Source organism: Girardinichthys multiradiatus, chromosome 5 (genome assembly GCF_021462225.1).
Source record: "Girardinichthys multiradiatus isolate DD_20200921_A chromosome 5, DD_fGirMul_XY1, whole genome shotgun sequence".
Classification (NCBI taxonomy): domain Eukaryota; kingdom Metazoa; phylum Chordata; class Actinopteri; order Cyprinodontiformes; family Goodeidae; genus Girardinichthys; species Girardinichthys multiradiatus.
The window spans coordinates 32515303-32539888 of record NC_061798.1 but is presented as its reverse complement, the minus strand read 5'-3'; the positions used below and the strand labels follow the sequence as shown (position 1 = coordinate 32539888).

Genomic DNA, 24586 nt, shown 5'->3' with positions numbered 1-24586 from the left:
TTCAGCTCTATGGGAAGAGATGATGCTAGTGCCTCCGGTGTAATGCAAGAAATAAAGATGAAAACAGCAGAGAACTGCATTGTTTCAAGTCATTTTGTCACTTAAAACATATTTACAGTTTATGGTGCTTATCTGGTTGTTACTGCAAAAACGGTTGTCTTATTATCACTAGTTTCACACATATACGTTTTATGGACTCTGTGTTAAACACTCCCACGTCGCTCACCAGCTGTTCTCACCATTGATCAGTAATTACATATGTTTATTCACAATGATATAAACAATTATCACCAGATCATAGTTTAAAAAAAAGGCAACCATGCCTATATACTAAGCTGCCAATGTGTGTTCTAAATTCATTTGAAAACAGAAACTAACCACAGTTAAAGAAGCAGCCAACATAATAAAAACCGACCAGAGGAAGACCAAGAATGATGACAAAGACCTGCTACTGGAGTACAATTTCAACTTTTTCTAATATTGATGGTTTTTAGTAGTAGTGTGAGTTGCTCTGCCGATAGAAATACTAAGAGCTGGTACTAAAGCCTATTTACTTTGGACTCAGACTGCAACACAACATAGAAAATCATTCATGTTGTTTGCCATGTTATATGCTGGAGCAAGAATGCCGGGTGCTTCCCATTATGCTCGATGGAGTCTGTGAATTCCCACACTGCTTAACAGATGTACAAAACTCCTATGGTGAGATCATTTTGGTTCAGTGTCAAAGTGGCAAAATATCATGGTACTGGGTGAAACAGGACCAAGATACACTATATTTGTCTACCTTAACATGTACATGAACTTTGATTACATCCTATTCTTAATCTATAAGGTTCCACAAGGTTTAGGAGTGTGTTTATAGTTAGACGAGAAAACAAGAATTGCAGCCTCTGCTCTAGTTCATCCCAAAGGTGTTCAAGAAGGTTGAGGTCAGGACTCTGTGCAGGCCAGTCAAGTTTCTCCACACCAAACTTCATCTACCTGCAGCCATTGAAGTGACTGTAGCACCATAGTTCATTGATTTCAAATACATTTGGCAATATCATGTATTTTTACATCCTACCACTGCATTGGCTGCAACAAAAAGAATCTGACCAAGGAGGTGACATGAACAGTTCACAGATAAAGGCCTTCATCATGTCCAGGTCCCCAAGCACATAGAGATTCATATGCATTGTGTCCATTTAGTAGGGGTCCTAGCTGGAGAGAAGGGCTCACTCCTCCAGTTTGTGCACATGGTTTCTAGGAGATCAGTAGAATCTGTGTGTTCTTCAGGCTGCAGTTGAAAAGCAAAATTGGTTTGTCACAACGTCAAAAAGAAGTTCCTGACATTTAACTTGTTAATGAGGTGGGATAAAGAGAAGGAGAAAAGCGGTTCACAGGTTTTATGTTATTTTACGATAGCTGTTGTGTGACCCCTACAATTTGACTTCAAATTTCAGATCAGCTGATCATTTAAAACCATCCATCTATCCATTTTCTATACCCGCTTCTTCCGTACATGTTCGCTGGGGAGCTGGTGCCTATCTCCAGCGGTCTACGGGCAAAAGGCAGGGTACACTGTGGACAGGTCGCCAGTCCATCGCAACACAGAGACAGACAGGACAAGCAACCAAGCACACAGTCATTCAAACCTAAGGGCAATTAAGAGAGACCAATTAACCTAACAGTTATGTTTGGCTTCCTCCCACAGTTCCAAGAGTAGCCGTAGAGAACCCATGCATGCACGGGGAGAACATGCAAGCTCCATGCAGAAAGACCGCCGGAGGACTTCCGGCCAGGGTAGAACTGCAAGGCAACAGTGCTACCAAATGTGCCATTGTGCAGGCCTCATTTAAAACCGTCTTTGAATTTTGTGTTCATGATTCCTTCTAGTTGTACTTACCAAGAAATATTTATAGTGCTCTGCAGCAGTGTAAGATTTATTGTGCAAAGCTGCAGTGCACAGCAGCGAGCTGCATCTGCACAGATACCACCTCCCCGAACGGATCTGCCCAGGCTGCTGATATGCTGATGAAAATAATGATATTTCCTCCTCCACAACAAGGCTGAAACTGATGGTGGAGGTGCAGAAACCTCCTATTTTGTTGAGAATTTCTGAGGGTGGTGAGGAGACATTGTGATTCTGCTGGGAGAAATATTGTAATAGGATGGCCCAGAAAGTAAGTAAGAAAGAACTTATGCGCTTGATACAAAGAGCACAGTAGAGTCGCAACAGTCTTGAAGATCTTGGAGACTGTATGGCAGTCTAAATTTGATGTAAAGCATATTAAGTGAGCATATTTATAAATATTCTAGAGAAACCTTTGAAAAGAGAAGACTCAGCATATTAAATTCAAAAGGAAAAAAATTCTCACTACTTCAGATGTCATCAGTTAAAATGAACTCACATCAACAGTCAGGCTGTGCTTTATGTTGTCGCAACATATGATATTAACAGCTGCAGCATCCCAGGACATAAAGTGGGAGTAGAGAAGATGTTCTAACAGCATTAATATACAGCTAAGTACATGAAAAGCAATAAAGTTCAAGAGTTCATGGGGAGTTCATGAGCTTATTTTCTCCTTTCTTATCAGATACATCATGTGGTTCCAGTCTAGTTCTCCCTAAATGAAAAAAAATGTAATTATGAAACAAATGAAACAAATGCAGCTGGTACAATTGTATGACTCGTCCGTGGTCAGGCAAAGAGGCTAAACAGTGAGAGGGTGTCGGCCATGGAGATCTGAGTGTGTGTGGGTGTGTGTGTGTATGTGTGTGTGTGTGTGCCATGTGTCTCGGGACTATCCATTACACAATCCGAGGAAACAGACGGATACGATATGTCAGAGTCTGTGTCTGAATGAGATCATTATGCATGAAGCAGAACTGCAGTCCCTTTTTGCACACATTTGAAAACACAAACAACCGAATGCTTACAAGAGTTTCTATAGAAACTCCAAACAAACAGTCCATTTGAGCAGTGACCCCACCCCATCAGAAAATAGAAAAGAATGAAGACAGAGAAGCAAAACCAGGAATAAAAGTTAGAAAGTGAGAGCGCAAATGAAGGCAGCAGTGAAGGAAATGTGACAGTGTTGCTGCATGTGCTTCAGTTTATTCATTCTACAGAGTTTTTCAGTGAGACACTTAAGAGAAGCCCTCTTAATCCCACATCCATCTTTATATTTTGTAACTTCAAAGCTTTCCATGTGAAACCATTTGCTTTGTTTAGCCAACTGGAAAGTCTTTATTTCACAAGAAGGATGAGAAATTGTGAAACTTCCTCATCCCACCAGTCTCCCACAGGCTTCTAATGTTATTCCACCTCACAGGTCAAAAACAGAGCACACAAACTGCCCTCCCAACAGACATATTCATTCAGCTTCGTACTTCAGGAACAGACAAGGGAGCATTTTAACAATAGAACCACAGCTGTGTATCAAAGTCAAGCCTGGTTATTGAAGGTTAGAGACTTCTCAGTTCAATCAAGGTTGAAGACACCCACATCCGCAGATTTAAAAAAGCACTGGTGTTTAGATGTCATGATGGATAAAAAAGAACCTTTGCCCACTTGGACTTTGGCCATTTTGTCAACATGAAGCGTGTCTTAGTTGTTGCCAGAGAAATGTTTGCAGTGAAGAAAAGAATGTCACTCTTTAATATCTGTGTGAAAGTAGCACAAATTGACTAGATAAAGATTCTAGGTTATTTGAAATAAAAATATTTTAACAAAAACATTTTAATACACTCAATCGACATGCTATTTCAGGTCAAAGTAGACTTTTTCCCATCATGTGTCCTGTCCACATTTTCTGGGGTAAGTTTCTATCCTAGTAGACTGTCTTTAGCCATATCCTCAGGGTGGGGGCTAGATAAAGGCCCTGGAAAAGGTCTCTGGCTCCTGGAAAAAGCCTTTAATTTCACAGAAATTTTATTCCTTTGACTATTTCTGATGTGCATTTCAACACCAGCGTCCAAACCAGCAAAAAAAAAAAACTATAAACAATGATTCGACCACAATGTTTACATTTTATGACTTTTATAAAGTCTATAAACTTCATGAAAAGGTCTAGCTTTAACAAACTTTAATGAAATTCACATGAACCTTGGTGTTCACTCAGAAAGCCCTGTGTCGCATATAAGGTATACAAAGTCACTCCAAAATCCATGTAAATGACTGCCCTGAATGTGCAATGTTATATTTTTCTGCAACATGAACCGTTTTGTATGTAGGTGTTCAAAATAATAAGAATAACCATAAGAGGAACAGAAGAGATGAGAACGAGGGAGCTTGGGTCAGGATTACAATCTGCTGTTCTACATTTGACTATTTTAGAGTTGTTACTATCTGAAACTGGATTAAAATCGTTATTTTATTAATTAAAGCAAGCCTAGGCTGCATATCCCAAAGAAGCATTAACATGTTTCTTTAATATTTCTATAAAGGTGAGGTGGTTTCATTACTGTATTTGAATGTAAACAGTGTAAAACGGGGGCTGCACGGTGGCGCAGTTGCCTTGCAGCAAGACGGTCCTGGGTTCGACTCCCGCCCGGTGGTCTTTCTGCATGGAGTTTGCATGTTCTCCCCGTGGGTTCTCTCTGGGTACTCCTGCGTCCTCCCACAGTCCAAAGCATGACTGTTAGTTTAATTGGTTTCTCCAAATTGCCCTTAGGTATGTGAATGAGTGTGTGCATGGTTGTTTGTGTGTTGCCCTGCGATGGACTGGTGACCTGTCCAGGGTGTACCGCGCCTCCCCCCCATAGACTGCTGGAGATAGGCACCAGCTTCCCCGCGACCCTCTATGGAATAAGCGGTATAGAAAATGACTGATAGTGTAAAACACTGTTAATTATGATATTATGTGTGAGTGGTTGTGCTTGAATATTAAGTTTGTAAACAAAAATACTTCTAAGACCAGATCTCACAGCCCTGCTTAATATCAGTGTACTGCACATGGACAGATATTAGAGAAGCTAACAGTAACTTTTATTGTCCTATATAATAAAAAAGCTTGAGTCTTTATAAATTAGTATTTTAGGAAAATCTGCATTAAAGTGCACATGGATGGTCTTTATCAGTCGTTTCATGTGCTGTAACCACTGTCTATCTTATCTGAGTGATCCCTAAAAAGCTGTCTGAGGGAACAAGGGCCTAAGGAGTGGATTGTTTGTATAATTCAGTTTATCCCTCCATGTTTCCGGGCCTGTCAGATTTGAGCCTCTGGGTTTTCAACACAAATTCACAAAGCACTCATCTCAGAAAAGAAAGTGTCAGAAATTATGCTGGTGACACTCAAAAGTTCAGGAACCTTGGAGGACTGGCCTCGGGGGCTGTTCTTTGTCTTCTCATGAGCTGATACACCGTTGTTCTCTTGTCTAAAACAAAATGCAGAAATGACTATAATTCCTTAACAATCTTGAGTACTGATTTTTTTGGAAATCTTGAACTGAGTAAAATCAAATATGAAAATCTTTGAGGTCATAACTTAATTTCATCTTATGCCTGAAATTACATAAAAATGAATGGAGGATAAATTAAAAGTTTATAGTCATTTTTCCACCTATTTTATCATGTTTACTTTGAGAAGGCCAGATGTTAAAGGTCTGTGACTCAATCTTCCTGGTCTAATTTTCCCAATTTGCTGTTAGGGTAATTATTTCTATTCATCCTTTTCTTTCTCTGTCTCCTTATCGCAGTAATTTTCTGGAAGCCCACATGTGCAGTCCCCAGTGCTTTGGTGTCTCTCCCCTCCTTTCTCTTACAGTCACAGAGTCTTGTGTTTGTGTGTGTTAGAAAGAAACTTCCTGTGTGGTCCAGGGGGGCAATGGATCTTGACCAGAAGTCAGAGGTTTCTGCTGAAATTGACTATGAACTAATTTGCATGATGCATTAGAATATCTCGGCCTGACTGATACATACCATCCATTCAGTCATTCTATCAATAAAGGTAGTGCCTGTGTTTTCCTCAGATTAAACCCAACAAGAACATAAATTAAGGCATTTATCGGGACTGAAATACTAACCGAGGCTTCAGTGGGCAATAACAATTCCTAAGATCAATTCACCAAAAATGGAGAATAATACTGGGCCTGAAAACCTTATATCTGTTACACTCTTTTTAAATGTATTTCCACTCCCGGTTATGTCTATCTCTTCTTTATGCTTAAAGAAGAAACATTGTTCACAATTTCTGATGGTGAAAGCAAAAATGTCCTTCTAAAGAGAGGAAAATTACAATCTTCCTACTATCACATGAGGCCTCAAGCATTTTCATATGATGTTTTTACTTTTAGAGTTGTGTTTCTAGGGCACAGAAAACAGAAAAGCTGATGACAGGACAACACCAAATTCAACTACTTTAGGTAGGTTTTAAAAATGAGAATAGTTGAATTATGAAAAAACACGAATGAATACAGTGTATTGTAAAAGTATTCGAACCTGCTGTACTTTTTCACATTCAGTTTCATTACAACCACAAACTTTAATGAACTCTATTGGGATTTTATGTGATAGACCAACACAAAATAATGCATAACTGTAAAGTGGAAGGAAAAGGAAACCTTTTCATGGATAAAAGTGTTTGCAGTTTCTTCAACAACAGACTTTAATCAGTTTAATTTCAACAATACCTTTCTTTTCAACTGTCGTCCTTATGGTCCAGATTTGTGCATCGCACAACTAAAAGCTGACATGTTAACATATTCTTCACCCTGAACTGAGTAATGCCATCCTTGGTAGGACTGCAATTGTGGCAACCTCTTTCCTTTTCAGAAAATGGATTGAACCACACTTTCTGAGATAAATCTCTGCTAGATATTCAAAGCTTTAGATATTTCTCCATAACCCTATTTTAAAAATCTTTGTTGCGTTTCCTGGTCTTCATGGTGCTGTTACAAATTTTCTCTGACGAGTCCTTCATAGAACTGCATTTATAATTAGATTTAATTACAGGTAGGTGGACTCTATTTACTGATGATCGGTATAAGAGCAAAGGCAGCTGAATGCAAATGGACACCACATTTGTTTGATTTTTATTGATAAAGGGTTTTGAAAACCATGTATGAATCATTTTTCTTCCAAACAAAAGTTGTGCTACTTTGTGTTGCATATCACACAAAATACACAAATAAATGTTTGGGAAAAGGAATATTTTTGCAAGGCACTATAAATAACTTTTGAGGTTATTAAAGTTATGAATGAAAATTTGCTTTTTTCATTGTTCGAACAAGTAGATCCATCTGTTTCCCTTAAACACTATTCCCAGTAACAATCCCATAAATACACCAATCTGTGCAAACTACAATCTGTCTTTATCAGAAAGAGTTTAAAGGATGTCAAAGGAAATGCTGTGTTTTTCTTTCTGACTCTTGTTCCTGACAAACCGTGTGGTACATGACTCACAGTGAAGACCAAGACCAAATGATGCAACCAGGAAGGAAAACTGGTGGATGAACCTTGTAACATCCGCAGCAGCTGAGTTCTACGGGAAGTTTCCCGTCATTTTCCAAAGAAATACAAAGAAATGTGCTGCTTTTAAAGGAATTGGCTCCACCATGGACATTTAGAAAATTGTAGTGTTTGTTAAAAAATATATATTTCTGATCTGGAGGATATTAAAAGCAGGACATTTATAGATTAGGCATGGGTCTGTTTCTGGTGTCAAGGTATACCAATCTTAAAAAGTTTGGAAACTGCTGGAATTTCCCTTCACACCATTCATATTTTCTTAGGGTGCTTTTAATGCCAGAGAAAATGCTGTCCAGCTGTAGGGAGCATTGCAACACAAGACAACCCCTCTCCCAATCTGTTGCTACACACTGCCAGTCAGGTGGCTGAAAGAAGGCTCCTACAACGTTCCTTCACTTCCAAGAATTCAACTGTTTGCAAATATTTTCATTTGAGAAACCCATGCAGTCATGACATGCAAAGTAAAGTAGCACCACCCATCATTCCTATCAAGGTAACTAGTTTCACAACCAGCTGGTAAGCCGCAATCGACATGGCTGTTAAGCAGCTGACAGCAGACTAGTTATCTGACTAGCTAGCCTGACTCATTAACCAGCTAAAATGAACTTATCATACAACCAGATATATTCTGCACAATCAGCATATTTACTCATTCTAAATTTTTCAGCTATTTATTAACTTTGCTTAAGAAGACTGAGAAAAATATAGATAGCAATAAATTGATGGTAAAAGTTTCACAAATAAATACCACGTAACGATAGTATTTTACTAAGGACTTTCATAATGCATGAATCTCCAACTGACCTTTTGGCAGATATGTGTCTGAAGATATTGAGTTCAAAGCTAAGCTGTTGAAGCAGCTGGAGGTTTGGCAGCATGTTTGTGCTTACTCTCTGCATTCACTCAGCTTCTCCGTCTTGATATCTTGACATCAGAATCTTTAGGTTCTACGTAGTGAATTCACAGGATGCCTGTCTGGCCACTGCATGTGTCACTGTCAGTTTAAATTTGAATAGCTCTTATAAGGACACAGCTGATGGGGAAAAGATAAAACTTTAAAAGGCAGAACAAGAGCAACAAAGCAGCAGTAAAGATAGGATTACACCACTGATGGTGCATCATAATGTTATGATTTGGGGTTGTTTGGTTTTTGGTTATGGGTTTTTTCCTTATGTTTTTCACTGCTCAAGTTTTGAATCATGCTTCTGTTTATTATTTTTCTGGTCATTTTTTAGTCTTGTTCATGTTTTGTCAAGTTTGGTTTTGTTTGTATATTACAGTCTCTGTTTTTGCCACAGCCACGTTTTGTTCTGTCTGTCAATTAGTTTATTCGGTCCACCTGTTCAAAGTTGATCTGTCTCCTTGCTCCACCTGGTTTTCACTCCATATATACACACCTGTTAAGTTAGTCATGGGGGGGAAACATTTCTCAGATCATGTCTTGTTCTCAAACCAAGTCTTGTTTTTTGATCATGCCATGCCTGTCTCGCCTGCCCGTTGTTTTGTTCCTGCCTCCTGCTGTGAGTGAGTTTTTGTTATTAAACCTTTTGCACTTACCATCACGCTGCCTGCTCGTCTGCATTCTGGGGTCCTATATCTCGCAAGCCTTAACACATAAAGCAGAAAGGATTATCTTTAAAACCTTCAAACTTACATGTCTGATCGTTTTCCTGCAATCAGGATTACTCAGACATTAATTTGGAAAAACAAAGAAATCTTGCCAGCTAATGGCTACCTGGAATCATAGTATGTCACTGAATTAGCAGGACAAGTGAGCTGAGCTTATGTTACCCCAACCTCTGCCTAAGAGCTATTCAATGTTCTCTTTAAAGACAAATGAATATCAAACTTATACCCGCAGTCTAAAATAAATGCAGGAAATTCATAAAAATCGAAAAATACAAATTTTAGAGTTAAGAGACAAACGTTTCCCATGTGATTTCCGCATTAATTCTCTACAGTGGAAATAACTTGTTTCTCTAATATTTTTAAAAGTTGAACAATTCACTCCAAATTAGTTCATTTCAGGGCACAAAAAACATTGCCTCAATGTTGCAACACATCTATTACTGTCAACAATAGGTCTTTTCACACGATGGTTTCACAATATGTCAAATAATTGTGAAAGACAAATCCTTCTTTACGCCACCCCTACCTTTCACAAGTAAACCATTTAGGGCAGCCAACTTTGTGACGAGGAGTGCTTTACTAAGAGAAGCCAACATCATGGAAGCAGTGATGTTATCATTGATCTTTGTTGGCTGCACAAACTTCACATCTACTTGCACAGAGGCATAGCAGCGATGTTTCAACCTCAACCTGTCGGCCTTTCTTAACACTCACCAACACGTCCCGAACATATCCTGACCGTGGCTTGAAAGTGTCTTCTGGAAGAGACTAACGGTTACATAGAAAATACCAGTGGCTCAGTGTTCAGCTGTGTTTCTATCCTGGACTAAGCCAATAATAAAAAAGTATTGCTGCATATATTTACTCTCTAGTACTTTTTTCCCATAAAAACTACAACTGGCTTCATGTTTCTGTGTTTAGCTGTGTCTTTTTCTTGTCATCTCAACCCCTGGTTGGTTGTGACAGATTGCTGCTTATACTGAGGTTAGATCTGCTGGAGGTTTCTTCATGTTAAGGCGAATGGTTCCTCCCCACTGTCACCAAATGCTTTGTTAGGATGAAAACTGGGGTTGCTGCAAAGTCAACAGCTCGATAAAATCAGCTGGGCTTCTTTAGATACCTTTTTAATTAAATGCCATTCAGTGATCAACTAGATGTGACTGTGTTGTGTTAAAAATTGAATTAAATTAGACAGTGTCTGGATCTAAACCTGACAATGTGATATTGTATTGAAATGAACTGGACTGACTGAATTTAGACATAAATAGGTTCTATATAATTAAACATGATTTTATGTCTTGTAAAAGTGGCTAGATGACATTTGCTGTTAGTTGGCAGTACATAAAAACCCTAAATTGGACTGAACCAAACAGACCATAGTGCAAACTGAAGGTTTTCTTTTAATTGTCTGCAATGGTGACTTCAAGCGATGACTTTAGACAGTAACCTCTTTCGCAAAACACCTAAAGCCAAGACAGAGATGGCTTTTCTTCATTTCTGTTTTCTGATTGGAACGAGGCGGGATGTTGGCCTGAAGTCAACCTGCCATGGTTACGCATAAATGCGTGAAGGTCACAGCCCTGAATTACTTGACAAATTGGTGTGTAACCCATTTCTTGCCACTAATTAACATAGGGAGGTACCTTGAGATGGCAAAGAAAAATTAGATCATTGGGCTTGAGCCAATAGGGTAGTCTTTCTTGTAGCGGTTATGCTTGTAAATAGAGACTCAGAAGGCATCACATGCCATGCATGCCATGTGATTCTCTTTAAGGACCCCGCTTAGTGCTATTCCAAGCCTCCTTTAGTTTTGAAATGTTAGCTTGATTTTAAAAGCTCACAGGACATTGTCTGTTGTATTGCTGATTTATATGATTTATGAAAAATCAATAGAGCAGAACTATCTTGTGAAAGAGGCTATAGATAAGCATATTAAATTCTAAAGTTAGTTTCTGTGCACATTTATATTTAAAATATTGTTTTGTTCAACCAAGAAGTTTGTTTCTAACAGGAAATTTGAAGAAAAAAGTATCTATTTCTATTTACAATTTAATAAAAAATAATAGCATGTCAGGTGTATACCTTTCCTGTGTCATTTATACCTTTTCCAGTAATCAGTGGAAAACCCTTTATTGACATGACAGTAATGAAACCCTTTTTAATTGCTATCCAGCTTTTTGCATGTTTCCACTGTTCCTTTGATGATTTATCTTTGGTCATGAACTCCAGGTCTTTCAGTTTGGAAAGTTTCCCTGACATTGCCCTAAACGTTAGCTCCCTCCACATATTTTCTGTTAGATTCAAGTTAGGACTCTGGCTGGGTCACTCTAAAACATTATTTCCATCAGAAGACACACAAAGATTAGTTTGTATCTTAAACCACCAGGATAAGAATGGGGAATCATAGTCTTTTTCCACACTATTGCTCAAAAATATACATCGTAATGAGAACTTTGATTTATCATGATAAAGGTAAGCTGTAATTAATTATGTCTGCAGACCCCCAAAAACTGACAGCTTAGTTGAAATCATTAATTTTGCTGTTTGAGGTTTTTTTTGTCCATCGTTGCTTCTGTTAAGGGTGATTATATAACTATTTTGAACATATAGGTTAAGGAACATATTGTGAGATTCATTGGTGATAAATCTGCACTACTTCCACTACTGATGTAATGAAGTGGTGTACAATTGAGTAAGTTTTACTCTTAGAGGAGTATTCATGTTTGTGAGGTGTTGACTATCTGCATTGACAGGTGTATTGCCAAAAAGACTATACTGAATTCTCAAATACATTTTATAATCACTTCTATTTTCAACACAATAAATTTAACAAAAGTTTGCAATTAAATTTTAAGTCCATTTTGCCCATCCCTTGCCAAGGGGATGAATCATTTTGGGTTTAACCATAGCAGAGGACTCTGGATTGTTGGTACATTAGACTCGGGTTTCATGCTGATTGTCCACCAATTTGTCTGGAAAAGGCGAGGATCACTTTGAGGCTCCATGCTGCAGTCATTTTGAAATAGGCATAATCATGCACAGGAAAACAGACTGGTATGTAAGCCTCCTGTCTCCTGGAGGTACCGACAGTGGGAGAGATAATGTAGATATATGTCTTTTAGCTTTGTATGGTGATACCACAGGTATGCACCAGGACATTCCCAACTCCTTTTATTTCCACTCTCTGGGTTAATTTTCCTTAACTGACAGGAGCACACTGACCCCTTTGCTCCCACAATGTCCTTTAAATCTCCTCGTAGGTTTTCTTTGTTTATGACACAAGAAAATGTGCAGATAGAAAAGAGCAACTGGCTTGTTAGAGTATCATCTCTGGGCAGAAAAAAAGGCTGTGATTTGAGCTGATTTATTGGCTGTCTGATGGAACACACAGGCCTGTCACTTTAGCTCTTAGATCACAGCAGAACATAGTTGTGAGTCCTCTGGGTTCACGCTCTGCACCAGTAAGGCTTTCATGTCCCCCTCTCTGTTTAACCAATCACAAACCCCTCTCTCCTTCACAGCAGGCCCATCTCAAATCTGCTGTTTAAAAATGAGCACAGAGGGATATTTCCAAGTTTATAAGGAAACCGCTGCAGATTTATGGCCAGTAGGTGGATAGAGTCGGACAACATAAAGCACTCGACGGAAATAACTCGTCACAGAAAATGAGACATGTGAATCTTATTAACAACCCATAGCGCTTATGGCTTTAACAGACAACAATGGCAGAAAAGACCGATCCAGGATTTCCAGGGAAGAAAAGCATCACATGACCCAGTCAGCTTTTTAAAAGATACTCATAGCAGAAATAAAAAATTTGCAGAAACAATTATTTGGAGTGAAATCCACAGTTTCATTGTTTAAGTCTGACTTTCTCTGGCTGTCTTATTTCTATCCCGATCTGGTCTCCCTTGGCTTTCTAAATCCGTCTTTGTCCCTACGCTCCGTTATTTTCCCTGCAGTCTGTGTGAATCCATCCGTTTCTAATCCCCATCCTGTACGGGCGAATGAAACCTCAGCGATCATTTGTCCAAATCTTTGTTTGGGGTTCAGTAGAGAGTGGCTCCCTCTAATCCCCCACGCCCCTAACTCCCTCCCTCTCTCGATGCATCCGTCCCTATCACCTTTCCCCTCTTCCACTATCCCACGTTCCATCACTGTTTCCACAGCTTCAATCACTCACTCTTCCCCCCATTCAGTAAATCCATCTTTCACCTCCTTGGTCCTCCTCAGGACTCACACTTTCTTGTTGAGCGAAGGACAGAGCAGTCTCCTGGCAGCTGTCCACCCTTCCACGTGGGTGGAAAAATAAACAAGTGTCCACATGTTCCTAAAGAATTTTAATGACTTCCATGTCTCTGGCTTCGTTACCTGCCAAACTCCAGGCAGCACGAGGGAAGCAGTGGACTCCGAATGAGGCGGTTCAGCGCCACTCATGACGAGCTTTGTGAACCCGAGCCAAGATGTGTCCTTTGAAGCGCTGAGCAGCTTTCTAGCTTTCTACGTGAGATGCCAAATGGACAAAACTATCAATTGAAATAGAGGGCAAAAGTTTAAACTGGAAATAAAGAACAAAAAAATACGTGTCTAGTGTTACTTTTTTACATATGAGTAAAATTTTCCAATATAAAAAATGTTGATCTGATAAAAGATACATCAGCTGGATCATAATAATGAACGATTTCTTTCACATGTGCATAAAGAAACTTGCCTGTATAACTAGCAGGTTTTAAATAGGAACCCTATACAGTTAAGCCCAACATTAATCATACTCCTGTTAGACCTAGATGTAAAATTATTGTTACTCAATTAAGTTTGCTTCATACAGGTATCTCTCAAAAGATCATAAAACAATGTAAAAAGAGTTTCAGCTTTGAAAAAATTGATTCATCTTTTTGCATTTATATTAAAAAATAGTATGATGTAACTTATTCAATAAGCAATAGAAAAATATTTATTAACATTACAGCAGTCAAACCCTTCTTGTAATTGCTGACCAGCTATTTGCATTTCCACTAATATTTTGATAAATTATCTTTGGTAATGAGCTCGAAGTCGGTTGGAAGGTCTCCTTACTATCACCCTAATCCTCAGCTGCCTCCACAGATTCTGTATCAGATTAATGTCCGTACTCTGGCTCATTTGCTCCAAAATGTTAATATTACTTTGGCTCAGAAGAAACGTGTTGGTAAAATTTAAGGGAGGTTAATAATGTTGGGTATTATTGCAGTGCATTGCTTTACTGTAATTTCCCAAACAGATCACAACCAATTTCAACAGCGTTAATGCCCAAATATAAAAATGTCAATGTGTGAAAAAAGTATAATTCAGTTCTGTCATGTTTGGGTTGTAAAAGAAGTAAATGCAGAGCAAACTTAAAGTGAGGATGAGAGTTTTAATAGACAAAATGAAAAGAACTAACAAGATCAGGCAGACTAGCAGGAGCAACTGGAAACATGGCGAAATCGGGCATGGAGCAGAGAAACAAACCAAACAACAGTAAAACGGAAGGAACGAGTGAGGAACAAGGAGAAATGTTAGTATATATGCTGAGGCAGGGTAGAGAGAAAGCAGAGCAAAGGAAGAAAAGACAAACATCTATGAAGCTGAACAAGAAACCCTAGGGAGAAATCTAACAGGAAACAATCTAAATGTAAAAGAACAACAAGAAAAACCCCAAAGAATGAACTAAAGAAATACACCTAACAATAATGAGCACAAAGAAAAGAACCTATATGGCAAAACCTAAATGGTACAAATACTGGAATATGGCAAGACCATTAGAACATTACAAAGGAAATGCTGAAAAACATGAACCCAAATGAAAACTATAACCTAACACATCAGGATCAGTTTATTTATTTAGTGCCAATTAACAACACATACTTTCTCGAGGCACTTCAAAAGAATAAGATCCCATTAAAATTAGAATATATCAACAAATCAATTGAAATATGCAGTCAGATTCAACTTCAATTATATATATTCTAATTTGATCCTAGTTAATAACACAGTGCAGGCAAGTTCATTTTCATATGCTAATTGGTAAAAAAGTTTTTTTTTCTCAGGAAACCACACTGATTGCTTTAAGTCATTAACTTTGCAGCTATCACTTCTCCTAAATGAGCAAGTAGCGACTCGTGTTAAGGAGTGATTAACTGTACAGCAATCTCTCATGCTGAGCATGGATGTGGCGACAGTGGAAAGAAATTGCTCCTTTCAACAGTAAAACACGTTCAGTAGAACCCAGCTCGGTGTGCGAACAACGTAGCTGACTGCAATTAACTAATTTTAAACTTGATCGGCCCTGATCGATAAAGCTTGAAGCTCGTTTTCTTCCTAATTAGTGAACTCACCATATGTAAGCACTACCAGGTTGAGTTGACATCTCTTCCCAATATTGAAGTTGTCACCGCAGTTAGTTTCACTGTCACTAAAATGTTTAAAGTTAAGGGTGCACAGAAAGGTAAGAAAAAACTTTAAACGTAACTGTAAGAGATGTGAAGATATGTTTTGTTTACTTGCGGATGTGAGGGAGGGCAACACTTTTACCAGATAACATTAAGGCTGAATTGAGTACAGCAAAGTTGCTACGTTTTATCTTTGTGATTGTTCCATCTCCATCTGTAATGGGACATGCAGGATTTGGAAATGCTGGCAGCCATTTTCAAATTCTTTCAGGGATTGATTGTTTTAATAATGCTGCACTAATCACATTAATCATTGTAAGATGATAAAGAAAGTTTCATATGTGAACTCAGCAACCATTTTGTCCATGTTTTAAAATCTTAAAAGCCCATTTTGCTGCAACGTCTCACTCACACAGCAGTGAGATGTCACATCTGCTCCTAATATGACTAATTAATGGCTAATGGCTTACTGCAAAATGGCTAGAAAAAAAGTATTTCAAAAATAATATTATTACATATTCTTACAATACAGTTCCTAAGGAAAAATCTGACTCGGCCAAAGTTGTTATTGGCAGGTCAAAGTTGAACAATAACAGGAGATCGGAGTTAGGCCATAAACGTCTGATTGGGCCTCTCTAGTTATTATTATCATTATTATAAAGTTTTCAAGGTGAATAAAGGACTATAGTCCTTTTTGTACATGAAAGACTGCAGGTAATGGACCATGTAGTTATTTAACATACAGCATTTTCAATGGTACATATTTATCCATATTTGACCTGTTTACATGTATCTATGTAATACATGTAAACAGGTCAAATGCCAGAAAAAAATCCCAGCTGAGAGTGTATTTTAATAAAGCCATGACCCCTGGTTGTTAGGCCCCACCACAGAGACCAGACCTGGAGAAAAGACAGGAGGAGGTTGATTGAGGTTTCTGTCAGAGCCTCATGCGAGGTCATAAATCAGGGTAATTACTCCTGTCAGACTAAATATAGACACATATATGAAACTGAGTGGCAAACAATTTGTCCAACAACATATAAATCAGTCCATAATATATGTATATGTCTGTCTATATACACCTGATACATTTTAAGAAATATTCTTCTAACAGTAAGCTTGTGTTGCATCTGTGTATTTTACTTCCACCTGGCAGCTTATTGCCATCATAAGCAGCAGATTACAAAATCAGACAGTGGGTTTTATTGCAGGCGTGTCAGCGGTGGGGAACACCCAGCCCACTGGCGGGGCCAATGTTTAGATTTAAGATCTCTTCAGTAAAGCTTTATTTTCCCCCCTCAACCCAGGACCAGCTGCAGAGGAAATGACAATACAAGGGGAAAACAGATATTCATAACATCTCCTTCCACAAAAACTCAAAATCTTTCTTGCTAACTTATTCCCCTTGTAAATGCAGAACTGCTTTTTTTCTGTGTCTCGCCCCTACAACCCCCCACGCCACCCCTACGTCTAAATCTGCATTATCTTCGGTTCATCTGCACGTTGTAACCCTTGACCCATGAAATCTATACCTTGCTCTGTTTTCCACATACTCAGGGAGCTCACACACACAGATTTAGTTTCTTCTGTCTTTTCCCTCTCTGGACCAAATTTTCTCTCATGCAAGATGAGTCTTTGTTGTGGCCTCTAACTTGGGGCTCACAATGATTTGTAGACTTAGAAATTTGGGGTGTGAGGACCGCTTTAAATTTAAAAAGACGAATCTTTAAGTCTGAAAAGTAATCATAAGCATTGGCTGTAATATTGTCCGGATTTACTCTAATCAAAAAGAGCCAACTACTGATGCTATTAAAATATTTTAACAGTCATTAAGTAACTAAACTCCAAATCATATAGTAAATAGGTACACATTTGTTAATGTCAGATAAGACATCATGTGGCTGTGGAGAAGAATGGAGATTAGACTGGGTTTGATAAAAGGGACAATACCAACTTTATTCTTGGATCAGATATTTGGTGGATTTACTGGTTCTGTGTTACTGTGGGTCACATTTTGCTTGCTTTTACTCTAGAGGTTTAAGCTTACAGTCGAAGAGATATTGCATGTTTACATATTAAAATATAAGGTAAATTGTATATAAACCAGTGTTTCATACTGTCTATTAATACAGCAGGTAAAACAAGTACTAAACACAACATTGTCTTATTAGGCCACTGTCATAGAGCTCATTTATAATATCGGCAACAACCCAGGTAGTCCATTTTCATAAAAAATCAAAGCAAATTAATCAACAACTGAAATATGGATATAAAAATGTGAATGACACAGGAACAATTATTAAAGTGGAGGCAATTTTTTGGTAGTGACAAAATTTAGCTCTAACCATTACCAATAGTACAGGTCCTTCTCAAAATATTAGCATATTGTGATAAAGTTAATTATTTTCCATAATGTCATGATGAAAATTTAACATTCATATATTTTAGATTCATTGCACACTAACTGAAATATTTCAGGTCTTTTATTGTCTTAATACGGATAATTTTGGCATACAGCTCATGAAAACCCAAAATTCCTATCTCACAAAATTAGCATATTTCATCCGACCAATAAAAGAAAAGTGTTTTTAATACAAAAAACGTCAACCTTCAAATAATCATGTACAGTTATGCACTCAATACTTGGTCGGGAATCCTTTGGCAGAAATGACTGCTTCAATGCGGCATGGCATGGAGGCAATCAGCCTGTGGCACTGCTGAGGTCTTATGGAGGCCCAGGATGCTTCGATAGCGGCCTTTAGCTCATCCAGAGTGTTGGGTCTTGAGTCTCTCAACGTTCTCTTCACAATATCCCACAGATTCTCTATGGGGTTCAGGTCAGGAGAGTTGGCAGGCCAATTGAGCACAGTGATACCATGGTCAGTAAACCATTTACCAGTGGTTGTGGCACTGTGAGCAGGTGCCAGGTCGTGCTGAAAAATGAAATCTTCATCTCCATAAAGCTTTTCAGCAGATGGAAGCATAAAGTGCTCCAAAATCTCCTGATAGCTAGCTGCATTGACCCTGCCCTTGATAAAACACAGTGGACCAACACCAGCAACTGACACGGCACCCCAGACCATCACTGACTGTGGGTACTTGACACTGGACTTCTGGCATTTTGGCATTTCCTTCTCCCCAGTCTTCCTCCAGACTCTAGCACCTTGATTTCCGAATGACATGCAGAATTTGCTTTCATCCGAAAAAAGTACTTTGGACCACTGAGCAACAGTCCAGTGTTGCTTCTCTGTAGCCCAGGTCAGGCGCTTCTGCCGCTGTTTCTGGTTTAAAAGTGGCTTGACCTGGGGAATGCGGCACCTGTAACCCATTTCCTGCACACGCCTGTGCACGGTGGCTCTGGATGTTTCTACTCCAGACTCAGTGCACTGCTTCCGCAGGTCCCCCAAGGTCTGGAATCGGCCCTTCTCCACAATCTTCCTCAGGGTCCGGTCACCTCTTCTCGTTGTGCAGCGTTTTCTGCCACACTTTTTCCTTCCCACAGACTTCCCACTGAGGTGCCTTGATACAGCACTCTGGGAACAGCCTATTCGTTCAGAAATGTCTTTCTGTGTCTTACCCTCTTGCTTGAGGGTGTCAATAGTGGCCTTCTGGACAGCAGTCAGGTCGGCAGTCTTACCCAGGATTGGGGTTTTGAGTGATGAACCAGGCTGGGAGTTTTAAAGGCCTCAGGAATCTTTTGCAGGTGTTTAGAGTTAACTCGTTGATTCAGATGATTAGGTTCATAGCTCGTTTAGAGACCCTTTTAATGATATGCTAATTTTGTGATAGGAATTTTGGGTTTTCATGAGCTGTATGCCAAAATCATCCGTATTAAGACAATAAAAGACCTGAAATATTTCAGTTAGTGTGTAATGAATCTAAAATATATGAATGTTAAATTTTCATCATGACATTATGAAAAATAATGAACTTTATCACAATATGCTAATATTTTGAGAAGGACCTGTATGTTTTGCACCAGCAAGTCTTTTTTAAGGTCTCTTTGCCTTTATCAACTGAAGTACTCTGATGGCCTTCAAGAAGGTCGTCAGTTAATATTAAACCAGCTAATGTTGATTTGCACAGCAGTAAGAATGCTTTCTAAATTCTGACAGATTTTAGATGGTTCCTTGGTTTTCTTTGTCTTTTTGCACATCTTTTTCTTAATGTGTTCATATTTCCTGTACAGTTCTACTTCATGACACTCAACTGGATTTATGGACTAATTTGTTTAGATTTTTCTCTATCTGTTGTCGACATGTAGTGTAAACAATCCACAATCCTGCACTGCATCTCTTGGCCAAACAAATACCACATGGCCAGCCACCTCCCCTCCAAAAACACACACACAAACCAAAACAAGATGAAAATAAACAATGGTTGTTAATATCAGCCACCTGTACTTATGGGACTAATACCGATATGTTAACATCAGCGAATACCGATCTTAATGCAGATATATTGTGCATCTCTGTTTGTCTTCCTGACGAATAATTGCATGGGCAGAGCTTAATCATATGGGGCCAGAGCTCATTATGAAAGCCTGCTACTATTGGACATTCGGATGCTTACAGTGGCCTTCTCTGGAGATATTTCAGCATTACAACACAGAAAACAAACAAGGGAGCTGAAATATATTAAAGTTATAGTGATGGGATGCAGAGCCCCTGCTGTGCTAATGCTTCAAATCGCAAATAAAAACAGTTTAAACAACATCTCTGTTTTTTTTTTTTAGGTGTTTGGTTTGATTTTATAATCTCACAGGTACACAGCGTAAAATCAACTCTACTGATCATTAATAAACAGAATTATCGGTGAAAAGGATTGTTAAATTGCAGTTACTGAGTGATTTGAGTGATTTTCTTGGTATATTAAAGAGCTTTCTGACCATTTTATCATTTATTCCACATATTAAAGCTCCAGTTAGTTGCTAAATGCTTGCCTGGAAAGAATGAACTGTATGCCATCTGCAATCTGTCCTTATGATTGGATTCAATTTACTGTTTTTGCCTTGAGGAAACTTAGGTTGTGAATTTACGCTATATTAAAAACTGAATTGAATTGTATTGGAAGACAAAAACATGGTTGACATCAGAGATCATCGAAATGTCTAAAATCTAATAGAAAATGTAACGGAAAAAACAATAATATTCAGTAGTAAATACAAGAGCATTTGTTGGATTAAGAAAACAACTATTAACTGAAGCTAAAACAAAGTACAACATTCAACCTGATTTAGACTAATTGGAGTCAGAAAAGCATTATAACCAACTCCAGTCTGCATATGATTAAAAACTGAGACTTTGCAAACTAAAATCAAAACAACATCAAACCACAATAGGCCCTTAAAGAGGGGAAATAACATTATTGAGAGTATACATATTTTGGCCAAGCAGAATATAAAAAAAACAGCAGCTTTAAACGTTAGCCTTTTCCTGTGGGTCTTTCTAATATACCAATATCACACCTCTTCCTTTCAGTTTTAGGTACCCTTTATAATGTTGATATTTCTTCCTGTAGCAGACGGCTCAGCTGATTAACTGTGATGATGGGATAAATGAGACCTCAACCACTAGTTTTTCGTAATAAAAAAAGAGGCAAAAGCATAACGAAAACGGAATACCCAAAGGACCCAATAGGAGGGGAATGAGGATCGATGTTGGAAATCAGATGTGGATATTTAAGAAAAGATGCCAAACATATCCCAGAAAACTTTGCAGACAACAAAGTGAATAAATGTGAACCATGTGTTCATACTTCATTTATTTTCCTTCCAGCTGTTTTGCTTTCATGTTTTAGTGTGATGTCCCTTTAAAAAAAACTCTGGCAGTGGTGGAAATTTTCTCCACTTTAGTAACTAGGTTTGGTTTAAGCCAAACATCAACCACAGATGTTTCAGCGATGAGCTCTTCTCCACCACTCTGATGTAATTCCCTTGATGGGACTGCGACGTCAAACTGAAGTGTCTACCCACTGATGTCTACTTATTTATCTCTTCTGGACAGGATAAACCCCAATTCTGACTTCATAAATGACTTCCAGGCTTCAGTTAAGTAGGAAAGGAGATACTATAAAGAAACTATATAAATCAGAGTTAATATCTGACAGGAGACAAAAGCTCTTATGCTGACTGATGGCATTACTGGTTTGGGGGGAAATTGTGGTTGATCCCAAGGATATGATTGTAATTTGTAATTTGTCTAGGTAGTGCCTTGCAAAGGCATTCATACTTGGTTTTACTTTTTTCTCTGTTTTACAACCACAACCGCCAATGTCTCCAAGTACTGTGACAGACCAACCAAAAGTAGTGCAAGTGTGATGTGGCAAAACAATGACACTTTTTTTTCACAAATACAGGTTTTTTAATAAAAATCCAAAAATATGACATAGACTACAGTACCCCTAGGTAACCAATTAACCAGTCACCTAATTAAGGTGCGGTGCACGGTGTAGCGGTAGAGTGCGCGGCCCATATACGGAGGCTTCAGTCCTCTGCGCAGCCGTCCAGGGTTGGAGTCCCGACCCTGGAGACCTGTTCTGCATATCTTCCCTGTCTCTTCACCCAACTTTCTGTCTGCCTACTTTGGAAAAATAAAAAAAGGCCACTAGTGCTGCTGCTGCTGCAAAAAAATCTTGTTAAAAAAACAGTCACCTAATTAGTAATTACAGCTCACATGTTTAAATAATCTTAGTATACTTCCAGTTGTTGTGTGAAGCCTTGAGATGTTTGTCTGATGATATTAGTGAACAAACAGCTTCATGAAGATCAAGAAACATAGCAGACAGGTCGATAATAAAGTTGTGGAGAGCTTTAAAGCCTTGTTCCGCTATAAAAGTGTCCCAAACTTTAAACATCTCACAGAGCTCTCTTTAGTAAATCGTGAAAAATGGAAAGAGTTTCACACAACGGCAAGCCTACCAAGATATGGCCATTCACCTTAACAGGCATGGAGAGCCTTAATCAAAAAAGCAGCCAAGAGGCCAATGGCAACTCTAAAGGAGCTGCAGATATCGACACTGTTTATAGGCCAAATATCAGTTGTGCTCTCCACAGATCTGGCTAATACGAAAAACAATGTTGAAATGAAGCCATAATAACTCATGTTTGCAGTTTGCCATAAGCCATGAAGGTGACACAGCAAACATTTGGATGAAGCTTCAAACTAACTCTGCACATAAGAGTGAACACATTAACCCCACAATAAAACATGGTGGTGGCAGCCTCAAGCTTTGGGGATGCCTTTTAGCAGGTGCAAAGAAATGATCATATATCCAAAAGATACAATGAAGTTTGTGGTTTTAAATAACAAAATGTGAAAAACAATTCTATGAGTATGAATACTTTTGCATGGTACTGTAAATGAATGTTATTGTGTAACTTTTTTTTGCTTAAATCACACTTTATATCACACGTTAAAGTTCATTAACCCGTTATTAATTGAATTTAGGCAGATTTTTGCATTAATTAAACAGTGTAAAGCAAGCCTAAAATTGATCAAAACCAGATATTTCCCTCTAAGAATACGGGCTTAAATCATTTAAATGGACCTTAACTGTTCATTGCTGTTTGTCTCAGAAGCTCCTTGTTTACTGAACGCTGTAACTTGAAGGATTAAAAAATTTACTCATTTAGGGGATTTGAAATAAATTCTAGTAAAAGTCAATGAGCTGTTAAACATAAAAAATGCTCATAAAACACCTTTCAAACACTTTGCTCCCTTTTTTTCTGCTAACCGCAGCGAGAGTGGAACAGGAAAGACATCTCTTTGATGCTGAGTGACACAGCAGAACCAAAGCCATGCATAATCAAATGCTGGCTGACTTAAAAAGGTTGAAAAATTCCTCCATTTAAAGAGCTTATCTGGTCTAATGACAGTCCCAGAGATTCAACTCAATAAATACAGCTAAAAAAACATGATAAATGTAGAGCTTAAAAGGAATGTAGGCAAATATCCCAGAGTTTGAGATAAAATTACAGATGTTTTCTCAGTGGTTTTTCAGCAATAACTATTTTCTTTGCTAATATACTTTTTGTCTATATCCTGCCTTTGCAGCTGTATTTAAAATCTAAATATATATCCTATGACCAAATTAGCAGCCTGGATTAACTCTCACTTACATCCAAGTTATCAAGCATCCAGGGTATCAAGTGCTGCATATGTTACAGCATATAACTCATGAGTACAAAACTCAAGGATGTTTGCAGCTTAAAGTCCTTAATACACACTTTTGGTGCCTTTCAAAGTGTTACTAAGCATACTGTTAGCTAGCGGGCATGAATAAACCTTGGAAGAGTACAAGAAAGCAGTGATGTTGGAGAGATTTGTTAAAAAACAGCCTTTTTCTTCACAGCTGAGGAACAAAGAGGAAGCAGAGAGGAGAAGGTTTTATGGAGGCAGACCAGGGGAAGCTTGGTTAAAGGTAGCAGGGACAGAGGTGCACAAAAAAAGTTACTTAGCTTGATTTTTAATACTTATGATTCATATTTTTTAGCCCAGTCTTAGCTTATTTATTCATTGTACTTAAGCTATTTATTGATTTTATCATGCGCTCACTAGTAAGAATTTTTTGCAAAGCATAAAAGTTCCTCCATTCTTTCACATAAAAGACCTGAAAGTAGTTTTGGGAGAAACACTGCATACAGGACAGAGACAGAGTGTAGTGTTCTGTTTAACTTGTTTTATATAAAAATCCAACTCTAACTTCAATTTGTTGCATTGTTAAAGCAGGAGCGTGGGAAGGTAAAACAAAAAACTCTTTGGCGTTTCATACATTTTGTCCTAGTCTACCTCCATAAACGAACCATGTTGAACCCATGTAATCAACCATTGTGCATCAGTTTATTTCTCTTCATTATTAAGTACTTTCACTATTCACATATTTTTTCTACATTACCCATCAATATAACTGATTGTTGTTCTGATCACTGGGCCAATGATGATTGATCAAAATAAAATAACTCTTAGCAACCTCCTACAGGTCATTTGTCACATAATCACATTTGTTTTGTACACTATGAGAAGACTGGACAGACATTTTGTGTCTGATCCAAGAAATATATTGCTCAGGAGAATCTGATGCAGATAATAAA

At 38.3% G+C, this 24586-nt stretch overlaps 1 protein-coding gene across 6 annotated transcripts in view; it reads right to left on the bottom strand.

Moving 5' to 3' along the window:
• add3a (adducin 3 (gamma) a) overlaps positions 1–24586 on the bottom strand; it is a 158035-nt gene that overhangs the window by 75976 nt on the left and 57473 nt on the right. Inside the window, exon 1 of one of the 6 annotated variants that reach the window (XM_047364337.1) lies at positions 9011–9059. The exons of the other annotated variants lie outside the window; for them this stretch is intronic. The gene's annotated coding sequence lies outside the window, so the exon portion shown is untranslated. Of the gene's footprint in view, positions 1–9010; positions 9060–24586 lie in introns of those variants that run through there. 6 annotated transcript variants of the gene reach the window in all.